The sequence below is a fragment of the Phoca vitulina genome, unplaced genomic scaffold (genome assembly GCF_004348235.1).
Source record: "Phoca vitulina isolate PV1807 unplaced genomic scaffold, GSC_HSeal_1.0 scaffold26, whole genome shotgun sequence".
NCBI lineage: Eukaryota > Metazoa > Chordata > Mammalia > Carnivora > Phocidae > Phoca > Phoca vitulina.
The window spans coordinates 24,646,775-24,655,335 of record NW_022589729.1 but is presented as its reverse complement, the minus strand read 5'-3'; the positions used below and the strand labels follow the sequence as shown (position 1 = coordinate 24,655,335).

General features: G+C 34.9%; 1 long non-coding RNA gene across 1 annotated transcript in view; it reads right to left on the bottom strand.

Moving 5' to 3' along the window:
- Positions 1 to 438: 438 nt before the first annotated feature.
- LOC116643337 overlaps positions 439 to 8,561 on the bottom strand; it is a 46,386-nt gene continuing 38,263 nt past the window's right edge. Inside the window, exon 3 of the long non-coding RNA XR_004301538.1 lies at positions 439 to 738. This is a non-coding gene — a long non-coding RNA (uncharacterized LOC116643337). The remainder of the gene's footprint in view (positions 739 to 8,561) is intronic.

Below are 8,561 nucleotides of genomic sequence, written 5' to 3'. Positions count from 1 at the left end.
TCTAAAAGTCAACTTTCTGACTGACAGTTTTTTTTTAGAAAATTAAGTTATTTAAAAAATGAAAAGAAAAGGAAAAAGCTTATTCAGCACTATTTCTAGAGCAAATCATGCTCAAAGGACAATTCAAGCGCGTCAGGCTTTTCTGCAAAACACCCATCAACAAGCAAACAAAATCACAACCAAAGCTTGTAACTGAACTCTTCATTAATGCTGTTCTTCTAAATATTTCAGAAACGGAGGCTTCTTTTGTTGCCTGTCCCAGTGTGGGGACGAATGGAGAGGTTTCTGTTAAAAAGTCTTTGCCTAGGGTGCCTGGGTGGCTCAGTTGGTTAAGCGACTGCCTTCGGCTCAGGTCATGATCCTGGAGTCCCTGGATCGAGTCCCGCATCGGGCTCCCTGCTCAGCAAGGAGCCTGCTTCTCCCTCTGACCCTCTCCCCTCTCATGTGCTCTCTCTGTCTCAAATAAATAAATAAAATCTTTAAAAAAAAAAAAATAAATAAAAAGTCTTTGCCTAGCTTTTGTTGTTGCCCATCAGTGGCATAGTATTAGTACAGACTCTAAAGTGTAATCTCCCTGAGAGCAGTGTCCTATGCATTCTTCTTTGTATCTCCCCCAGAGCTCAATACATATGTCAGATGACAGAAGTCCCCACCTGCTGGATGGTGCACCCGCGCCTCTTTTGTGTAGATGGATTCCTTGACAATGAAAAGTACATCACTGGCATATTACCCAAACCCCTGCAAAACACAAATGATGTGTAAAAACACCATCATATAAAAATAATTTTGCTTTATTAATTTTGAAAATAATGCATCTGCCTATGAATGTCTAGGAAGAACCCAAAGTTGATACAGAATTTCCTATTACTCAATGCACCTTGATGAAAAGTGAATTATAGCTAAGATAACAAGAAGGGAAAGAGCATGAATGGCAACAAAAAACTACCCTAGGAATACACTGTATATTTTGTATCTGATTTTGAAATGGTTTTTTAAAAAAATCATGTCAACAACTTTCTGGAATCCATAATTGCTAATGGTTATAAGTATCAGCCCTAGGCAGATTGCCTAGCAAGATTTTCTAGAGCAGTGAAGGTAAACAAACCAATAACTATGCAAACAAATATTGCTTTTATGGCTATTTAAACACTCAGCATACATTGGAGTATTAAAATACTAGAAGGCACAATAACTTCTGGTTATCACAGGAACAGTTGGATAAAACTGACAAATGCTTAAGCATACACAGAATCAGTATCACAGGAAATTTATTATAAATCCAGCATAAAAATATTTCTAACCAGAAGGGAATATCAGAGATTATAGTCACTAGAATAGAAGACATAAATAATTATTTTAAATCAACTATTTAATTATGAGAGATTGAGATTTCATCACTTATGAGTATAAAATTCCAGATGAAATAATTAAGCAAAGAAGAAAAACTAAATTAAATTGGAGATTTAAGGCAAATAAAAATATACAATGGGGGATATTGTTATATCTTGGGGGAAATAGAGGAAAGAGGAAAACTTTAGTAAAATTTGTAAATTAAATAAAAATCACATCAATATATTTTTGCAGAGTTATGCTCTGAATCACAGCAGTCCTCAACCTGTTCTGCAGCAAACCAGTTTAGCTTCATGGAGATAACTGGTAATAATTTTGATTAATAAGGTAATTGTAGGGTGTTACTAAAATCCATTTCATTCTTAATTTGATGAGTAAAAAAGCACTAATGCTTTTATAATGAAGAAAACTATTATTTGTAGCCATTTTAAAGATAAATTAACAGTAAAACAACACAGTAGTTACTTCTTTTGATTCTTTTTAAGGAATAAAAGCATTCTGAATAAACAATATTATAATTTTACTGGCTCAAAAACACAAAATAGTTTCAGACGTTTAGTGAAGATAAAATACAACTGCGTTTGCCCAGTACTAATAATTCTGCACTACTTTTGGAGATCTCTTGATTTCTAGCAGATTGATAAGGATCTGAAAATCTCTGTTAAGTGAGGCCCTATGTGAGCAAATGCAAGGCATGATTCTCACAATACTATTCTAATACTCTAATGCTATTCTAATACTAACTAATACAATTTCTAACTTAAATTAATCAATTCTCTTCCAAGTATTTAGATAGAAGCATGTCTTTGAAGAACCATGAGAGACAATGGACTCTGAAAAACAAACTGAGGGTTCTAGAGGGGAGGGGGTTGGGAGGATGGGTTAGCCTGGTGATGGGTATTGAAGAGGGCACGTTCTGCATGGAGCACTGGGTGTTATGCACAAACAATGAATCATGGAACACTACATCAAAAACTAATGATGTAATGTATGGGGATTAACATAACAATAAAAAAATTTAAAAAAAAAAAAAGAAGCATGTCTTTGGATACACCTTCTTCCATGCTGATTACTTGAGAAAATTATGGCAGAGGTGAAACCACCAAATAAACTACGGAAAATAGTCGATTATGAACAAAATCAGGTTTAATTCCCTAATAAAGCGTGCAATGTCTAACATGGCTAACTTTGGACTATGACCACAATGAACAGTCATCTGTCGTGAAGAAAAAGACAAACTTCCATACGTATAAGTGGTTCAGATTGTGACAAGATACGCTTTGTTGTATGGTTCCAAACTGCGGTTGGTATAAAACGGTGTGTTCTCCTCTATCCAAGCTCCTTAAGCAGCCAGAAAATATCACAACAATGAGGGCGCTTTGGAATGTGTGGTCAACTTCCTGCTGAGAACAGGAATCACAGCTGCTACTGTAGCAGTGGGTTTCCAGATGTCAAGGCTGTAAGGATAGTGAGGTAATTGCAGGAAGGAAGGGATACAATTTTGTTATCACAGATTACCCTCCCCTTAGAGAACCATGGTTACGGCATCAGTGTCGATGCTTTGGATACGCACATTATGAACTCGGTCTTCATGCGGAAGTGTCTCCACATTTGTACATTTGCTTCTGTGGAAAAGGATGGGCCAGAATTATTAAAATGGGTGGGAAATAAAGAGTGGGCACGCTCAAAGCATTATATCGCTGGTTTTATAAAGCATCTGTAAAGTGTTAATAGGCATTATCAGCTAACGTTGGTCTTCTAAGGAGAAGAACCAGACGACAAGGTTTAACAGCAAGTGTTCCTGAACGACAGCATTAAGAAAAAAATAAAAAAGGGGCGCCTGGGTGGCTCAGTCGTTAAGCGTCTGCCTTCGGCTCAGGTCATGATCCCGGGGTCCTGGGATCGAGCCCCGCGTCGGGCTCCCTGCTCGGCGGGAAGCCTGCTTCTCCCTCTCCCGCTACCCCTGCTTGTGTTCCCTCTCTCACTGTGTCTTTCTCTGTCAAATAAATAAATAAAACCTTTAAAAAAAATAAAAAATAAATTAAAAAATAAAATGTTTGGACACAGATTAATTAATCAACAACTCTATTTAAGGCTGTCTGTGATTATTAGTGACTGAGCAGAGGAAACTGGATGGTTTTCCACTATTCAGCTAAAAATAACTCCTTTCTCAGCTTCCCCTGCTGTGTTGTCAAAGGCTAGAAGTTATCAAAAAACTCCATAAACTTTTATTCCAAAGTCAGGATCAAGGTGCTATTTTGGCATACCTCACTGGCAAAACCAGTAGATATTTGTTCACAGGTCACTGAAATTAACTGAAAAAAATTCAACAATTTCTTGCTTTTCTGTCTAAGGTTCTCGGTTATTATGCTGAGTGTGGAACATCTGTTTAGTGCTCTTTGTAAATAACATTTGCAGTTGGTGCCTTGGTTTACCTACAAACAAGGCAGGATTGAAAATAGTTTCTGAGAAGTGGTCAACTCTGGATCCATTCTACCAGCTACGAAGCTGAGAGACTTCTCCTTTCCCTCACACCAGACACCCAACCCACTGAAACACTAAGCTTTTCATGGTTTTTGTGGGCAGGTGTAGATTATTATTGACTCACATTGAGCTAACAGCAGTCAACTAAATTAGACATAAATCACATGTGCAATTCTTCTGCCATGTCTCCTCCATTCTCCAAGAATTTTGGAGTTAAGACAAGAACTTTATGTCTGTCTTATTAAACCTGGCCTATTATTTCTGACTAAGGAACACCTGGTTGCACAATTCCAGAGAGTACCATTTACATCATCGTCTAGATCAATGGTGCCTCCTGAAGTTGTGCAGTGCACAGCGTTTATAACTAGGTGATGCCCTGCATACCTTTGAAAAGATTGTTTTGAATCCTGAATAATTTATTCAATATAATAGATGTCCTGTAGTTTAATGACATCTTAAATTTAATAGGACCTTGCCAAAGTTTAAATAAACGTCTTGAATTAGTAGGGTCGTGCTGTACATTTTTAAGTTGTAAAATATATAAGGGCAAGAGCAATTGTATACTTTTGGGGGGGACAGTGAGCGGTGAGAATGATTAATTCTTTTCTGGCAAGTGGAAAAAAGATGACTAAGGAAAAAATATGAACAAAATATTGATAACTAAGTGTTTTCTAGTGTGGGAAAATGAACTTTTACTTTGTAAGCAGGCAGTATTTTTTAAAAAAAAAAAAAAAAGGTTTTTAGAATTTAAATCCCTGTTTGGGCATAGTTTTATCAGTTTTCTTTTCCTTTTAAGGTTTCCTGTCTTTCAATGCTGTGTGAAGAATCTTTTATTAAAAACATCCACTGTCATAAGTCATTCTTCCCAGTGACAAAGCTGATTTGGTCTACTGCAGATGAGTAAACTGAAATTTATACAACTCCTTTAAGCAGCCTTTCCCATTTTCAATAAAGAGAAAGTTACTAAGCACACTAAGAAGCTAGATCAGAAATTAAACATGTGTCTAGAGCCATGGGCCTTTCTGGGCCTGGATTACCTGAGCACTTGCAAGAAATGCAGCTCTCAGGCCTTGCTTATTGAATCAGAAACCCTGGGCTTGAAACCCAGCAATCTATATTTTAACACGCCTTCCAAGTAATTCTGATATAGCAGAAGTTTGGGAAATTTTGACCTAGAAAATGTGTGATAATCAAAGTCATCCTTTAGTAATTAAGTTGCAAGAAAGACTGACATAGTGCATTGGTAAAGGAAATTGTATTTTCAATTTCCACATATTTTCCGTAAAAATGCTTTATTACTTTTAAAATTCAGTAACAATGATAAGTCCTCATATCCACTTTTCTGTTTATATGTTACCAGGGAAAGACTTCACTGTTGATTAAAAAAAAAAAAAGAAAAAAAAGCACTGTTACTCTGAGTTCTTCATAAAGAAAGAAAAAGCTATATGCATAACTCTATCTTATAATTTCGTTACTACAAGTTGGAACTATAAGCTTTCCAAGTTTTATGTCTAACTCTTGGCATTATAGATTCATGGCTATATGTTCAGTGATAATCCAATTCATGCTAGAAAGGAACTCAGCCCATATCTATTCTTAGTGTACAACTCAAGGTCTTTAAAAGGCAAACCTGTTATTTTATCTTTCATGCATCCAGAGATTTTTTTTTTTTTAAATCTCAAGTCTGAAAAATATAATAAAAAATAAATATTGGTTATATTTAAATTTTAATGCCTCCATATCATTAGTAGAGGGTCTTTAAGTAGGCGATCTTAAAGAGCTTTGGAAAAAGTACATGAATGCCATCAAGAAGGAAGGGCAAATCAGCTCAGTTTTCCCAGGTGCTCACTGGGGAAGCCAAACACATTCATAATATATTTATAATTGTATACAAAAACTAAATAAAACATCATTTAATATATTGAAATCATTCATATAGCTTTTTTGTTAAAGCTAAACCAGGCTAAAACTTACTGGCTTAATGACTTTCACAGTTTTTAGAAGACCAATGGATCAATACTATCAACATATTTTTTTTCTATGATCTAAAACTTAGGATTCCTTGCTTTCTGCATATTTCTTTTTTGATGGCTTGCTTCTTAGACTTCCATGTAGCTTTTTTTTTTTTCCTTTCCTATCAATATATTTCCATCAAAAAAAAAAAAAAAACCCTCAAGTCCAAAGACATATCAAGTTAATAATTCTCTACTATCTCATTGTTGTTAGTTAAAAAAATCGTTGATAATCCGCATTTTAAATACATGGCTATCAGCCCATTTTGATGATGATTTCCCCAGTTCTCTGCAGACTTTTTTCTTTTGTTTTCAGTCTTTTGTGTGCCATTCCAGGGAAACTGTGCTTTAGTACACGGAGAAAGCCAACATTTATGGAAAGCACAATGAGGGCCTCTCTCCTGCTATAATCAGCTCCATGAAGAATTATCTGGTAGGGTCTTAGTTTGTTCTCTGCTGCAGAAAGTTACCTCTGAAAATGTATTGCTATATTTAACTATAATACACAAGAAAAAAGTTTTCATGTCCAATCAGAGGCAAACATATTTTGCATTAATTTCCCTGGCTTACATTGCAAGTTTTCAGGTATGGCACAAAGTATGAGCTCACATTCAATATCCCTTATAATTTATGTATTTTTAATACAATATTTAATGTTTCAAGTAATGAATGTACCATTGAGATTCCAATTTTTTGTTTCCTGCTGAAATATTCACATTATAAACCACTTCTTCACTTAGTACATAAGAGTACCTTATAGAAAATATCTGTTAATGCAAAAAGCCAACATAACTCACTTTCAATTGAGATAAGAGAAGAAATGAAAAATGTCTAGACATGTGGCTCTCAAGCAAAGGCAACGTCTGATAATATCAATGTGGCGAGAGAGGAATGCTACTGACATCTGGTGAGTAGAGGCCAAGGATGCTGATTAAAAGTGTTACAATGTACAATGCTACAATGTACAATCTCCTATGCCGAAGAATTATCTGGTCCAAAATATCACTAGTGCCTCTGTTGAGGAACCCTGGCCGAGAGAAAAATTAAGTACTATTTAGTCAAGACAAGTTCCATGATACCCACTGGAGAAATTAAAGCCTTCCATCATGGCCGTATAACTATGGAACATGAATCAAATTCCCTTTTCTTACACTCAAAATGTCCACATCCACACTAGCCATCAAGATCTGAAAAGACCTCTTCTTCTTAGTGGAGAAATATGGCTAATTATTAGACCAGCATTGAATCCCCTTTTATGGGGGGATTCAATTTTTGCACTGCCTTGTGTGAATGTTCAGTTTTGTTAATCAGCTTCTTTCCCTGAAAATGTTATTTACTTAAAATGAAACTTCATCTTGAAAAAATAAGCAGTCACTTCGCTATCTATATGATTACTGCTCCTAACAAGATTTTCACTTACATTTCTTCTCTTTCTAAATCTCCTTTATGATTGAAACACTATCAATCAAGTATTTTATGAAGTTGATAAAATACTAAAGCACAGCCCAGCTTCTAAATGAAATATATTCTTGAGCCTTAAACATCTTCCAATGTGTCTTTCAGCAATCCCTACAATAGCTCCTCTGAAAATGTTTTCTCAAGTGTACATGATGACTTTTTCCTTTATTCGCCAAAGGATGTTTCTAGGCTTCTTTTGTTAAAGATGCCATTCAAAATTTAGTATAATTGTACAACATAAAAATTAACAATGGGCAGATATTGTTGTGCATATAAAATTTATCTGGCAATATAAATAGCAGATTGGGAATACTGTATTTTTGTGCATTCTGATTTGAATTTTCATTGAGTTAGATCCTTTAGCACTATCTGTAGAAGGGGCAGGTGATACACAGCTGCATTTCCTTGTCCCTGAAGATTCTAGAAGAGGTAGTTTTACGTGAAGCCTAATTATCTCTGCAATGTTGGATCATAGATATCTTTATTAAAAATACACATAACACACACCTACAAACTTCGATGTCAGCCATGGGTTTCTTCATATACCATTAAGACAAGATATATCAAACCCAACTTTTATAGATTAGTCTATGAAAGTACCAGGAAAAATAATCATGTTCATCCTCATTTGTTCTGATTTCCCCCACATTTTGGCTAAGGGAATGCAATTTTCCCATAAGTCTATATATTATCATGCTCCATATTATTATTTAAATTATGACAATCATAGAGACAAGATCTTGATGCTATTTAACTAAATTTGAAGGCCCTAAAGCGCAAATTAAAATAAACTTGAAAACTGTTACAAAATTGTTGTTTAATTTTAAAAAATGTTATGTCACTTAGATGTGTCCTCAATGATTTGGGACTGAAACGTATGCCCTGAATAAGTAGCAAGTAGCATTTAATTATAGAAAGTGAAAACAATCTAAGTAGTACTACTTCATCAAAATCATTTTTAACTGAAGACATAGCCATCTTTTAAATATTTGCAACAGAAAATGCTTAGAACTAAAAAAGTTAAACAAATTACTATTTCTTAGATGTATCTAGACTTGCATTTTTAACCTTAAGGCAGTATGGCAGGCTTTTTAAAGCTCAGACATTCTACTTGTTTACTTTACAAAAATACTCATTTCCAGTAACATCACCACACATATTTCTATGTGATGTTCCCAACACTAATCTGAGTAAATATTTCTCTTTCTTCCTTTCTTTCTTTCTTTCTTTCTTTCTTTCTTTCTTTCTTTCTTTCTT